Genomic DNA, 15276 nt, shown 5'->3' with positions numbered 1-15276 from the left:
AAGGTACTGTAAGGGAAACAAAGCTGAACAGCAGACCCTGGGTCACCACGGCTGCTCCGGTCTAGCGTGCCAAAGGAATCCTACCAGAATGCCCTCAGGCGACAGTTCCCATGCTCTTGCACATTCTGTCTCCTCTGCCCTTCGACCTCCCCAGTCGCCATTCCAGCTCCACTGGGAGGCCTTTCCGAGGCCGCCCGATCTGTGCGTCTCATCTGCACGTCTACTTCTCCTTCTCCCTCCCCGAGCTCTGGAGCTCCAGGAGGGCATGGGCCGTGTTGTAGCACCAAGCAAAGTGGCCGGTCAACCAACGTTTGGGTGATGACTGAGTGTGAAGCCAGAAGTCAAGTGCCCAGGCCATGCCTGTTCCCTCGGAATACTGCCCTCAGTCTTTGTCCTACTAAGTGAGAGCCCCGACTAGGAAAGACAGGACCCCTACTATCTTCTTACTCAACTCCACATCCGGTCAAGACTGAGCGGAGATTTAGGGAAAATTTCCCCCAAGACTTTGAGACAAAAGTCTCTCTGCCAGCAGTCACAGGAATTTGACTTAGAGCACGCTCACACTGATAGTACTTTGTTAGTCACCTAGTCGAGCATTACACTTGATGGCGAAAACAAAGTTTGATATCTCCTGTCAAGGCTTGCTCTAAGGAAAGTCACACACACACACACACACACACACACACACAGACTGCAAAAATGAATGTCTTTGGATCACTTTCTCTTCCTCAGTCTTTCCAATACTGTATTTCTTCTATAGCCAGACACAAGTTTTTCACATTTTAACACCTCTTAAATTGGGATGGGTCCTACAACTGAGCTAATAAGAAAACAATATGTTTAATAGAATGTTTTTTCTTACTTAATGGTACATAAAATGATGGGTTTTACAATCAATAGTGTCATAGCTCGGGGGAAACAACACTAGTTTCCATGACAATACCCGTGGAAGACTGTTAATGGATTCCACCGTCCACTCTTTCCTCCTCCCGATTGATAACAGAATCCACTGAATTTTAGTTGGGCATATGGCTGCCTAGCTAGAGTCACATTTTCTAGCCTCTTTTTCAACTGTGGGTGGCTATTTGACTAAAATCTCGGCAATGACGTGCGAATAGAAGCCAGGTATTTAATTAAGCTCTACATACAATCCTTTGAAAAGGATGGCTTTGCTCTTCCTTCACTGCCTTCCCTCTCCTAAGGGATAGAAGGAGAAGATACTAGCGAACCAGCTTCTACGATACAACCTACTGCAGTTGACAGTGGACAAACAAGGTAACTGGAACCTGGGTCCTGGAGGCCCTCATGGAGCAGAGCTGTCTTCCGCTGCTGGGCCTGCTTACCTCTGGGTGGGAATGTTAAAGACCCTTCTCTTCCCTCCCTCTTTCCTCCCTCCCTCCCTCCCTCCTTCCCTCCCTCCTCCTTCCCTCTTCCCTTTCTCCCTCCTTCCTTCCTTCCTTCCCTCCCTCCTTTGTTCCTTCCTTCCTCCCTCTCTCCTTCCCTCCTCCTTCCCTTCCTTCCTTCCTTCCTCCTTCCTTCCTTCCTCCCTCCCTTCTCCTTCTTTCCTTCCTTCCTTCCTTCCTTCCTTCCTTCCTCCTCCCTCTTCCCTCCCTCCTTCCTCCCTCCCTCCCTCCCTCACTCCTCCCTCCCTCCTTACTTCCTTCCTCCCTCCCTCCCTCCTTCCTTTCCTCCTTCCTTCCTTCCTTCCTTCTTCCCTTCCTCCCTCCCTCCTTCCTTCCCTCCTCCCTCCTTCCTTCCTTCCTTCCTCCCTCCTTTCTTCCTTCCTCCCTCCATCCCTCCCTGCTTCCTCCCTCCCTTTCCTCCCTCCTTTCCTCTTCCCTCTCTCCCTCCCTTCTCCTTCCTTCCTTCTTTCCTTCCTTCCTTCCTCCTCCCTCTTCCCTCCCTCCTTCCTTCCTCCCTCCCTCCCTCCCTCTTCCCTCCCTCCTTCCTTCCTCCCTCCCTCCCTCTCTCCTCCCTCCCTCACTTCCTTCCTCCCTCCCTCCTTCCTTCCTCCCTCCCTCCTTCCCTCCTTCCTTCTTTCCTTCCTCCTCCCTCTTCCCTCCCTCCTTTCTTCCTCCCTCCCTCCCTCTCTCCTCCCTCCCTCCTTCCTTCCTCCCTCCCTCCTTCCTTCCTCCCTCCCTCCCTCCTTCCTTCCTTCCTTTCCTCCTTCCTTCCTTCCTTTCTTCCTTCCTTCTTCCCTTCCTTCCTCCCTCCTTTCCTTTGCTCCTTCCTTCCTTTCTCATTCTATTTTTTGGGTCTCCATTTCAGCAGCAAGTTGACCTATACACTCAACTAATAACGTGCTTATTAAAATGTTCCCTGATCTGCTCTTCTAAATGCTAAGACGCCAGTAAAGGGTTTTAAAAATCTATCTTCACTGTTGCTGGTCCAAAAATAAAGCAGGAATACCAAAAGTGGAAGAACTTAGTATATTACAACAATATATCATTATATGGTTGGTTATCAAATGTCTTCCACAACTATCTTGTCCACATCAAAATGGTTCACTTCTAAGGAGCATGTAGTATTTGTTAGATTCTGGGCTATTTTCCATGGATTATTTCACTTGATTATCATCAAAACTCTCTAAAGTTAGTCCTTTTTATCAATCCTGTTTTGTAAATACATTAAAAAAAACAAACAAACAAGCCTTAGGGCATTCAAGATTAAATGGAGGGTGGTTGAGCCAGGATTTGAAGTCAGGCAGTTGATGGAGATCCTTTATTCTTAATCCTCACACTGCACTGCTGAATGTATGAAAAGCTTTTTGTTCTAGAAAAGTTCTTTGTAGTTGATTCACTTCATTTTTAGAGAAGGACATTACACATTTGGCCAAAAATCTAACGGCCTTTAGTTAAGACACTATTTTTTGGAAAAGTTGGATGTGACTAAAATAATTTAGATCTTGAGGATCTTTAAATTCAAGAGCAAAACGACCCATAAGGTGAGGGCGGTGTTCCCCCACGGATGTATCACTTATTCCAGTGATTCTTTTCTCTTCCCTTATGGCTCTTCCGAGCCTCAGGCTTGGGTCGGCTTCACTGTGCTCATTCAGACCGGGGAGCCCTTCCCATCCACACATCTCCACCACTGCTCACCCAGAGCACACAGGGGGCGACAATCTTTTCTTTTCTACAGCAACATCTGCAGCGACTTGTTATGGGTTCTTTTTCATTTGCTCTTCAGTCTTATTTTCTCCCTGGAGCTGTGACTCCATACAAATTCACTTTCGTTCATGTCCCAGTGTCAACACGCCAGAGTTCAAGGGAAATCATGTATCACGTATTTTAAGATCTCTGGTCAATTCAGATAGATAATTTGGCATTTAAACACCTTGGTAGATTTTTCAATTACTCACGGTTCTTAACTATTTCTAGCTGATAAAATAACTTCGCATCATCCCTCGCCTTTGTGTAAGCTCTGCAGATGTCACTTTTTCTTGATCGTATCTCCAGGCTGGTTAAGTTACTGCATGACCACAGAACTATGACATGTGAGATTTTGACAAGACAATAGAAGTCTGATGGTCTGACCCAGAGGTTGGCAAACTTTTTCTGCAAAGGGCCAGATCAGAAATACCTTTGGTTCTGTGCGCTATATATAGTCTCTGTCGGAACGACTTAACCTTCCCATTGTAGCGTGAAAGCAGCCATAGATGGAAACACCAACAGATGACCGTGACTGGATCCCAGTAAAACTTTGTTTATGAGAACAGGCAGCAAGCCAGGTCTGGCCCGCAGGCTGTAGATTGCTGATCTCTGAGCTCCAGGGTTACTGCCAGAGTAACTTATAGATACTATTCTTATGTCTATCACAGAGAAGAAGTTGAGGCACAGGAAAGATAAGTAGCTTACTCAGTGACGACACACAGATAGCAGGGTGACATCTAAGCCTGTATACTGCTAACCATTAGGCTATACTGTGTCTACAGAATACACAGTACAATATTTTATTATTTAAAAATATGCTTGTATCACTCGTTAATAGTTCTTACGGGGTAGTGGGATTGTAGTGGTTTTTACTCTCTTCCTTTTTGTTACAAATATTCTCTTAAAATTAAAATTTAAACCTAGAGTACTTTCCTAAAAAGAAAAAAAATACAGCTCCCCTTTAAAGTAACGGATTTAAATTAGACCCTAATGTACGTTTTTTAGTGTTGACTCAGTGTCAATCTCCCTTTCTCTTTCTTTTTTTTTTTTTTTTCCAACGTTTATTTATTTTTGGGACAGAGAGAGACAGAGCATGAACGGGGGAGGGGCAGAGAGAGAGGGAGACACAGAATCGGAAACAGGCTCCAGGCTCTGAGCCATCAGCCCAGAGCCTGACGCGGGGCTCGAACTCCCGGACCGCGAGATCGTGACCTGGCTGAAGTGGGACGCTTAACCGACTGCGCCACCCAGGCACCCCTCCCTTTCTCTTTCTTAATGGAGCTGCCACTGCCCCCACCCCACCCCCCCTTCATCCATTTGTGTTCTCAGGGGAGCTGATTCTGTTTCCAGTTGTAGGGCAGACCTGATTACCAAAGGGTAATGCCATCCTCTGTACAAGGGGCTGGGCACGTGACCCGATCTGAACCAATGAGAAATGGCCATGTGACCCAATTTGAACCAATGAGAAAAGACCTCCAGAAAGTCCTTCACTGACCTTAAGCCAGAGGCTCCTGAAGGAATCTTCTCTCTGGATTCTTAGGAAATTAGTGAGAAAATGGTGGGCTCAAACAGATCTTAGCAGCCATGGTTCCCAGGAGGGAACCAATGTAAAGAGAAGCCATCCAGGCAGCAGGGTAGAGAGGAAGGAAACCATGGCTCGATGGGACTGTTGAGACCCAGGTCTAGCCAACCCTGAACGGGGCTGTAACTCTAGAATTACCGATACACAAGCCAGGAAATGGGCTTCCTGTCTAAGCCCATGTAAGTTGGTTTCTGTAACTCGTTGCCAAAAGCAGGATTATCTGGAGAATTCAGGGCAGAACAATGCTTTGGCATTAATAATTGAATATTTTAGGCAAAATAATTCTCTGTTAACTAATTAAAAATAATTGCTTTTGTATTCCAACTTAGTAAAAATATTCAGTGTTCATCTTAGTTTCAAATTCTTAAGATTTAGAATCAAGCAGTCACATGATCCCTGCTTTCCCAAAGCATAAGTTTAATGCCTAATATGTACCCTCTACCAAAAGAACATGCAGTATGGATAAAACCGAAGGTAATCAAGACCATAAAACCAATCTTCCCTGTCCAGTGAAGGAAGGGATTAATAGTACTTCCAAGCAAGTGAGCATTTTGCCAATTTAAGAGTAAATCCAGCTGGTTTTTGATTTACTGACATGTTCTCCATAGTGACGCAGATATTCTGAAAGACGACCCACTTTCTGGGTGTCCAAAGACCTTGAGAGACTAAATGCAGTATCTTGGATGGAATTCATCCAATAAAGTCTTGGCAACTCATTCTCAGTGGCTGCTGCAGCTACTTTTTTTTTTTTTTTTTTTTTTACAGCAACTTCTAGGTCTCTACTTTGAAATTAAGCTGGGTTTATTTTCTGTTGCCAAAGGGTTACTGAATTTCACTTACTCTGAGTCAGATACAAAAGGGTAGAAAGGCCATATTAGGTTATCATATATACGTATTTTAATTCGCTTTATCGACACAGAACTTTCATACAATAGAAGTCAGCAATTCCAAGGGTACACTTCGGTGAGTTTCGACTAATGGGTTGAGTTGTAGAAATCCCTACTTCCACCATCGCCACCGTGAGATGGAACGTCTCCATTACCCTCAGGAAGTTTCCTCCTGACTCTACGGTCACCCTCTCCCCACGCCCAACTCTTAGCCCCCGGCACCCCCTCATCTGTTTTCTGTCATAACAGTTTTGCCTTTTCTAGAATTTCATATAAAGGGAGCCACACAGAATGTTATCTTTTGTGTCTAGCGTGGTATTCTATTTCGTCGTATGATTATGCCATGTAAGTGGTATGTGCCTGCTTCAGTTCGGAGTAAAGGAAGACAGGAAAGGCTCTTGGTAACATTTGCGTGTTTGGACTCTTGTTGCCTAGTGATGTCACTCATAGGAAAAGGTGTTGCTCACAGGTAGATTGCACATGTTGGTTTCCTGATGTGTATTTACTGAGCTGAGTGCCATCTGTCCTGTCTATTAATGGTCTTTTAGCTTTTCCAAGACTTTTACATTACGTTACCAGTGATTGAGCTTACGCTGAAAGTATACTTTGTTCATCTTTCTTTGATCAATCTAGCTGTATTTACAATCCTTCCTGGTGCGTTTCTGAAACCATTCTTTAAGTTGACATTTTAATTTAAATTGCCGAGGAAGAGAAAGACATTATAAATTGCCATCTGTTCTAAATATGGTGTCAGTGTGCCCCTGATGTGAAAGACAACCAGCCGAGGGGTGCTTGGGTGGCTCAGTCGGTTAAGTCTCCAACTTCAGCTCAGGTCACGATCCCGCTGCTCGTGCGTTCGACCCCTGCATCAGGTTCTATGCTGACAGCTCAGAGCCTGGAGCCTACTTCAGATTCTGTCTCCGTCTCTCTGCCCCTTCCCCACTCAAGCACAGTCTCTCTCTCTCTCTCTCTCTCTCTCTCTCTCTCTCTCTCTGTCTCTCTAAATATAAATACACATTAAAAACACTTAAAAAAAAAAAGAAAAAAAGGACAACCAGCCAGGATCAGGCCTGAGACACAGTGTTTTGCTCAGAATGTTTTCTTCCTGACATGTTACTTAAACTCCATGGACCTTACTTCTCTGGTCAGGAGTGTAAGGATAGTAACCCTCATTTTACTAGTATTTTGAAGATCCAATTAGATAATCCGTTTACATACACACACACACACACACACACACACAGGGTACACACACAGCATTCAGTAATGGAAGTGATCAGCATTACTATTGCTTTTTTATAACATTTCAGAGATATTTACTTCCAGATGACGGTTCCCTTGGCACTTTTTTATCTTTTCAGTTAGTAAACTCTAGCTGATGCCACAATGCCTAAGGGGAGATGCTTTTAAAGGTTCCCTGTTGTGAATCCCTTTGTAAAAAGAATGGTCAATCCTTTTTCGAGGCTTTCTTTTTATGTTGGATTTTCTTAAGTTTACCAGGTATATTTAACGCCAGTTTGACACGTTGATCTCCCAGGCCTCAGGCCAGATAATTTTTCGGGAATGTCCATACAAGCAGATGACGCTTCGCGAACGTGCTTCTCAAAGTGTGTGTGGTCCGCGCATCGGCAGTGTGGCCATCACCCGCGAGCTCGTTCAGCACGCCTCAACCCAGATTAGGGAATCAGAATCTGCGTTTTTACAACATCCAAGGAGACTAGTGTGAGAAGCACTGATAGTCAGTGAGTTGTCCCGCCTCAGGGCTGCCTCCTAGAGTTTACTCTCCCCAGGCTGAGAAGTAATAGCGCCCCCCAGGCTTCAGAGGAAAGAACTCGTTCGCAGGGCCGGCCAGGGTAGGGGTGGGGGTGGCGGGGACAATGTCAGGTGGCTGTGTCTCCAGCCTTGCAGTGTCATCTGCTTGTTCTCAACAGGTGGATTCTTCATCAGTTGCCATATTTCACAAGGAAAAGGAAGCCACCAATGAGAAGGAGGCTTTATCTGTTCCTGAGCCAGACCCTGTAATTTAATCAGTTGTCGCTGGTTCCCTAAAGCTCTGTTCTCTAGAAGCCTTGACTCACTCAGAAAGCTGTGAGAATAAAATATTGCTTGGGGATTTGGGGTTCACTGATTTGGAGGCCCAGGGGCCACCTTCGAAGTTCAATTGCCCACACGTGTCTCATACAAGCGGCAGGGGCCAGAAGGCGGGGCTGGGCGGGAGGAAGTCCACTGATGCCTGCTGGGCACCCATGCCCTCACCCCCTGGCCCCCTGCCTCGTGCACACCCCCGTCAGTGAGATGAAGGCCGGCACCAGAAGGTCCAAGGGTATTTAACATTAGAAAGCCGAGGCCAGCTTAGCACTACCTGGTATCCACAAAAGAGAATTTGTCAAATAACCCCTAGTGCTTCAGGAATTGTTAAAAACCTCATTCTACTTTAAAACAAGAGTTCGTAGGGGAGCCTGGGTTGGCTCAATCAGTTAAGCGTCTGACTTCGAAGCAGGTCATGATCTCATTGTTCATGGGTTCGAGCCCCACATCGGGCTCTGCGCTGACAGCTCAGACCCTGCTTGGGATCCTCTCTCTCTGTCCCTCCCCAACTTGTGCATGTGTGTGTGCTCTCTCTCTCACTCTCAAAATAAATAAGTAATCTTTAAGAAAAATAAGAGTAGACTAAATATTTACCATGCAGAGTTCACAGTGAAAGGAAAAGTCCACATTAAAATGATGACAAGCATTTGCCTCTTATTAAGGTAGTTAAAGACACATCTCAGTCACCTGGACCGGAGCCACCCCACAAAATTATAGTGCAACTTACACAGTTCAGTTTCAATTTTCTAGAAGCCACATTAAAAGGGGTGAAAATAAACAGTCAAAATCAATTCTAATAAAATGTTCCGTTTAATCCAATCTATCCAACATGTTACCATTTCAACAGGTAATTAATATGAAGTTAACAAGATATTCTACGTGCTCTATGAAATTCACCATTCAGCTTGCTTTTACAGCTCATTTTGGTTCAGATTAGCCACATTGCAAAGCTCCATGACTACACATGGCTAGTGGCTGCTGTACTGGGCAGAGCGGGTCCCAAGCACTTGGGGCCCAGCCAGGCCTTCTGTTACGGTGCCGTGCAGAGAAGATATTTATTCCATCCGTTTGAGTCTGGCTGGAGAGAGCCCCTCCCCTCCATTCCCCAAGCAGGCACACTGCCTAGAACAGCAAAAGCGCATCTATCTAGAGGTCCCACGAGGGATCCAAAGTGCAGACTCAATATTAGCAAAGGTTAACGGGTTGCAGCTGTGGGTCACGTGTTGGAACATTTCTTCATTTTTAAAAAACAAACTGAAAGAGGGTTTTTTTTGGGGGGGGGTGTTAAAGTAAGAGAAAGAGAGAGAAAGAAGAAAAGGCACTCTCAGATCTAAAACTCTAACCCAAAAGGCTCAGAATTTGGAGGGGGGGCACAGGGACACCAAAATGATTGAATTGAACATGTCCGTCAACTCTCCTATAGCACCTGCAAACGTCAGTGACAGTCACTGAAACAGAAAAGTTCTAAATATCACATTTTAAAGGACGTCCATTGTCTTATACTAAAGTAGCATGCTTGGATACACAAAATTTTTAATTCTATGAATCCACAAATTGAGTATCTATGAGTCACTGATTAGCCAAGGACTTTTTTTTTTAAGAGAAAGGAAAAAGCTAGTGAGTTAAAGTCATCTGATATGTCACAAATGAAAGCCAAACCACACTCTTCCACTCATCAATCTTTTTATCACCGTTTCTTTTCAGTCTTCTGAATGCTTCAGACATGGTTTTAACAAGAACACACTCTTTAGCGTGTTAATAACAGGGTAGATAGAAACTCATGAGACGGCCTTTCTCTTCATCAGCTGGGGCAGGGGGTGGTATTTTCCACTAGGTTCTGCGAGCTGTTGCCCACGTCAGCTCTCTTTTCCAGATGTTCAGGTATTTGCAGGATTCCAGTAAAACGACAACTCTGCCCAGTTAGATTCCCGGCAGGTGTCTTTCTGCCTGGGCCTGCGGGCCTAAAGGACTCCTGCCCCGACTCTGGGTTGGCAGCCCTTTCTGGACAGGCCAAGGACAGCCAGGCGGCAACAGGCTCTGCCACACAAGTGCCCAGGGCCACGGTGATGGAGCGAGTCCAGGACGGTATTCTCAGAACCTGCAGGTTGGTGTCAGCTGCCTCCTGTATGTCCCCCCAGGGACGGGGTCTCTCTCCCTTCTCTTCCGTCCTCCGGCCCCTCCCAGCCTCTCCGCAAGCCCAGGTGGGGTCCCCGCCTATTCCTGGGTGCTCCCCTTCCGCTTGGTTCTCGGGCATCTCTTCAGGGCGTTTTGTGCGAATCCCTGCCCCGAACTGGCTCCCACCTGCCGGCTGTGCCGGGGGGGGGACACCTGGCGGCTCTTCCACTTGCCCCTGACCCTGTGTCCCTGACGTCTGTTCCTTTGGGCACGGCCCTCTGTCTGCTCCCAGGGTGCCCCGAAGTTGGGGTTTCTCTGTCGGGAAACGGGTCTTCATAATTGCTACTATGTCTTTCCATCACAACTTTTAAAATATGGGTACACTTCGACCAAATTTATTTATTTATTTTTTTTTACCAGTTATAGAAGGTGAAGCCCGCTTTGCAGTAATCATTTGAACTGAAAAGCATTTATCTTCCTGAGTCAGTGGTAACTGAATCCTGTGCTCTTAATCATTTGTTTCTATCTTAAAAGGGGCCTCTGGTGGTACTTATTAGCACTGTCTGCCAAATAATTTTGCTTCCCTCCCTCCCTCCTTACCCCATTACAGGGGCATGATAAGATTGTACTTCTTGGCCCTTTGTGCCTGCGGGGGGGGGGGGGGGCCCGCTACCCAAATCTGCCAAGGACGTGTGAGCATTTCACTGCTGAAGTAAGACCCCCTCGAATTCTCTTTCCTCTGATAGTCCAGGCAGCAGCCGCTAGGACAGCCTGGATTATAGGCGGAGAACCCCGTTCCGAGGAGAGGAACCCCCAGTGAGCCTACGGGCACAGACGATACTTAGCCCTTTATCGTTTTCAGCCACTGAGATTTGGGGAGTGCACGTTACACACAGGCCTAGCTTATCCTGAGTGACCAAGAGTCTGTAGATTTCTCAGGTTTACCCAAAAGACCTCTTGGCCACACCTTCTTCCTGATGGGAATTTCCCATGCAAAACACTAAATTTCTATTTGGAATTAAACTTAGCCTGTCTGATTTAAATTTGGAAAACTTGCAATCTTTACGATTTTGTTTCTCGTAATAACCCCTTTTGACAAAATCGCACCATTAAAACGCCTAAAAGGAAATGGGGACCATTTCTACTGCATTTTCAATTCACAGGCACTAATCAATTTAACACAGAAATAAACCATGAAAGCGTAACACCAAAGCAGAGGGCCCTGGTGCGAACTTCCATCCTGTGGAAGGCTTTCAGCTAAGAAATTGTGCAACTGCCCAAGGAAAGAAAACGTTAACAAATCAAATTTCAGCCCGAGGTAGATCTCATGAAGGTGTTGGTGGGTCTAAAAATCATGATCCCTTTTTACACTTCTGAAGTGTGCTCATACACATCACCTCCCTTTACAAGGTACAGAGAGGGAGGGCAGGGCATCACTGTCGCAGAGAGCAAATCTCATTTTTAAAAAAATTTTTAATGTTTATTTATTTTTGACAGAGAGAGAGACAGAGCATGAGTGAGGGAGGGGCAGAGAGAGAGGGAGACACAGAATCCGAAGCAGGCTCCAGGCCCTGAGCCGTCAGCACAGAGCCCGATGTGGGGCTCGAACTCACAGACCTTGAGATCATGACCGCAAAGTTCGATGCTTAACTGATTGAGCCACCCAGGCGCCCCCGCAAATCTCACTGTTTAAAGAAATGCTGAGGGGCGCCTGGGTGGCTCAATCAGCTAAGTGTCTTGACTTCAGCTTCAGGTCATGATCTCACAGTCTGTGAGTTCAAGTCCCGCGTCGGGCTCTGTACTGATGGCTCGGAGCCTAGAGCCTGCTTTGGATTCTGTGTCTCCCTCTCTGCCCTTCTCTGTCTCCCGCTCACGCTGTCTCTCTTTCTTTCAAAAATAAGTAAACGTTAAAAAAATTTTTTTTTTAAATAAAGAAATGCTGAGTATTTGGAGGAACAATCATATCCCTTCTGCTTTATTCCCGGGACGAACAGAATTGTAAAGGGTGCTATAGAGAAGGGCAAGAAGGAGAGGGGCAGAGAGAGAGAGAGAGAGAGAGAGAGAATCTTAAGCAGGCTCCACGCCCACCGTGCGGAGCCCAACGCGGGGCTCGATCTCACGACCAAGAGATCGTGACCCCCTAACCGACTGAGCCCCCCAGGTGCCCCACGTATTCATCTTTTGAGGCCAACAAGGTGAAGATGACTGTTTGGTAGTGCACACAAAGCTGGGGTCTAAATGCTGTGACTCATTACCCCTTTCTTTATCATATGGAGCTTTGTAAGTATGCCGTCACTGATAACATCTGCAACCCTGCAACCCGTCTGGATCCTGGCTCAAGTCTGCAGCACAGAAGCACATATTTAAGTCACCAGCTATTTGGTTCCTTAAAAATAGGAGACAGGCTTTGGCTTGGAAACTAATTCAGACTCTGAAACAGGAACTTGATAAATGATGAATTTGCTTAGCAGCTGGAGCTCAAAAAAAAAAAAACAAAAAAAAAACCCAAAAAAACCTGAAAAAACAAAAAACAACCAGCTTGGCATTGAAACAAATCAAGATGGATCACTGCTTCTCAGTCGGAATGGTGGGGGCAGAAAAATTCGGGCATGACTGTGGTAGCTAAAGCCATAGCTAATCGGGGAATATCTTTGCGGCCCTTGGATGTAGAAGAATATTTCTTAAACGAAACCTATAATACAATCAATACGCAAAAATACACACTCACTTGCCCGTTTCGAAGAAGCTTAAGGCTGTAAGAATTTTTGTTCAATGAAGAAAAAAGTAGGCAAAGTTAAAAGTAACTAAAACATTGAGGAGAATACACTTGGAATGTCGAAAACCCACAAGGGGTGGTGGTTTTAGAATATGAGAGGAGATCCTATAAGTTGAAGGAGGCAAATGCCAGAAAATCCAGCACACGTGGGCAAGGAGACGGCAAGGCAACCCACAGAGAAGGAACCCAAACGGCAGAGTAAGGTGCTTGAAGATATGCGGAATCTCACTAGTAACCAGAGATGTGCCACTGCAAACATTCAGGAGGCGGGCCAAAATTAGAAGATCAGAAAATACCCAATGTGTGTGGGCACCTGGACACTCGATGGGTGTACACGGAAAGCAATCTGGCATTCCTCAGGGCACGAATCCTGCCTGCATCACAGGACCCAGCATTACACTCCACGGGGAACCTCCAAATCTTGCCTTCCTCCGGTACCTCAGAAAACCCTTCGTTTCCTGTTTATTCGCTCGCGTTGGCGGATGCGGAGAAACTTTTCCGCCGACGGTCAAGTACAACCGAACAGTCAAAAGGCTGGTTGAAGTGTACCTCCATAAATATCACACTCCTTGGTGCGTTCTAGAATTTGCAAGCTGCTCCCTTTCCTTGATTTGCGAAAAATTTTTTCCCATACACCTACTTATTGTTCATTGGTATGTCCTTATTGTTCAATGCAGAACAATCTTTAGAGAGGGACGAGATGCTTCTATGTACAAGCCACGAGCAGATGGCAGATGCCATCCCTGGAATTCTGTTTCCGGAGGTTTTTGATAATGAAGCACGTTTCGTCTCACGGCTTGACTCTGGACCACGGTAATGTGCATCGAGGTGAGCCTGTGCACACGATTTACCCTAATTTTGAACTGTGAATTGTTTTATTATATTTCACCAAATACATATGTTCGTTTTCATCATTCACAGCTATACTGACTGAGATCCAATAAGAATACCTTCCTATTTATAAACAAATGCAATAAATAAAAAAAAAACAACAACACTGAAATGGTTTCCAAACACTGCCCATGAAAGCTAAGCTGTCCTTCAACTGTAACTGACAAGAATTTAGATTTAGCCCTATTCAACATCCCTATATGATGAAAGCGAGTATAGTTGAAGAGATAAGGAATTACCAGTCACGGAAACTGAAAACAGCTCCAAAAAGACAAAAGAAACAAAAAAGCAACCACAAAGAATTGGAAAAAATGCATCTTGAGTGCCTGTCAAGAAACATTTTTTGAAAGTGAATATTACATGGAGGTTGTTTAAAAAGCAGATGTTTTGAACACAGCGCTTGGTAACTATTTGCCGACTAAATAGATACACAAATGACAATGAGTACCAGCTACACCGGGTGAGTCAGTGTCCTTTTGCTTCTGCGCAGCTTCATGTCAATTAAACTTAAATGGTTTTTCTAAACATGTGACCACCAAATAAAATATTCTGTGCTTCACTCTGTAACGTGAAAAGTATCTTCATGGCAACGATCAATGACTTATTGAACTTAAGAAGCTGGTTATGTTTAGGCAATAAAGTCTACCAAATAGTTTACAGAACTTGGGAAGAAAGGATAGGGTAAAAAATACTACATGAAGCAGACCCTACGGTTCACTCAACTGCCATCAAAAAGTCCATCCCCTAATTTTGGAGCAGTCTCTATAAATACAGCATGTAAACGATCATAAATGGCAGAGTGAATGCTTCAGCTGTCTTTTTTTAAAGTTTATTTATTTTTGAGAGACAGCACTAGTGTGGGAGGGGCACAGAGAGAGAGGGAGAGAGAAAATCCCAAGCAGGCTCCACGCTGTCAGCGTAGAGCCCGACCCAGGGCTCAAACTCATGAACCATGAGATCATGACCGAAATCGAGAGTTGGATGCCATCCAAGCGTCCCTTCAACTGTCTTTAGCAAAATTTCTCTAAGGTCTCAAAGACAACTATTTATGCCTGGAGACTACACATAATGATCGAAACAGAAGGAGACGTACTTAAACTCTACGGCACTCTAAATAAAATAATCAAGCCGAGCATTCATTCTGTAAGCCTCCCTCATTCTTCCTCAAAATCTAAACTATTTGTGTGTGTAGGCTCTGAAATGTGAGCAGGAAAGAAAACCAGGATTCACCTTTTCGAGGTAGCAAGGCAACGGTACACCGAGTCACTCAACCCTTCCTACTCAACGCGTAGAACTTGTCCACAAGGTCAGTGAAAGGGCAGAATACGATGCACTTGCGTTTACTTGACTGAATCAAAAAAATGAATGAATCTTGGAAGCTGTCAAGAGTCCATGTTTATGAAGACGATGAGAGGCCCTTCAGCTCTTCCTGAGAACATCATGTAACTTTAACTGTGACAGCTCAGACAACAGTTTTGCAGCAGATGGAGACTAATCCTACTTGTGCTGACAGATCAGTGACTCTTATCCCTCCCGAACATTACGACTTCCAGGTGATGTCAAAGAATATAACGGCAGCCCACATGATAGAAGTTGTGCTTTTAATTTCTGTTCATTGAGGCCACATAACAACATAGATTTACTACCAACCCAATAAGATCTTTCAACCCATTAGTTATTATTACGAACAATTGCATCCGCCTTCATCTGAAAAATTAGTACGTATTTATCCAAGGTGTATTAATTCACTACAGACAAGGCTTGGTTGGTTTGAGGAGTCGTGCAGAA

The 15276-nt window shown here is 45.2% G+C and overlaps 1 protein-coding gene across 1 annotated transcript in view; it reads right to left on the bottom strand.

The window, feature by feature from the left end:
* SLC22A3 (solute carrier family 22 member 3) overlaps window positions 1-15276 on the bottom strand; it is a 94491-nt gene that overhangs the window by 19204 nt on the left and 60011 nt on the right. The window lies entirely within an intron of this gene.

The sequence above is a fragment of the Prionailurus bengalensis genome, chromosome B2 (genome assembly GCF_016509475.1).
Source record: "Prionailurus bengalensis isolate Pbe53 chromosome B2, Fcat_Pben_1.1_paternal_pri, whole genome shotgun sequence".
NCBI classification, from domain to species: Eukaryota; Metazoa; Chordata; class Mammalia; order Carnivora; family Felidae; genus Prionailurus; species Prionailurus bengalensis.
The sequence above is the reverse complement of the archived record's forward strand: the minus strand, read 5'-3'. Positions and strand labels throughout refer to the sequence as shown.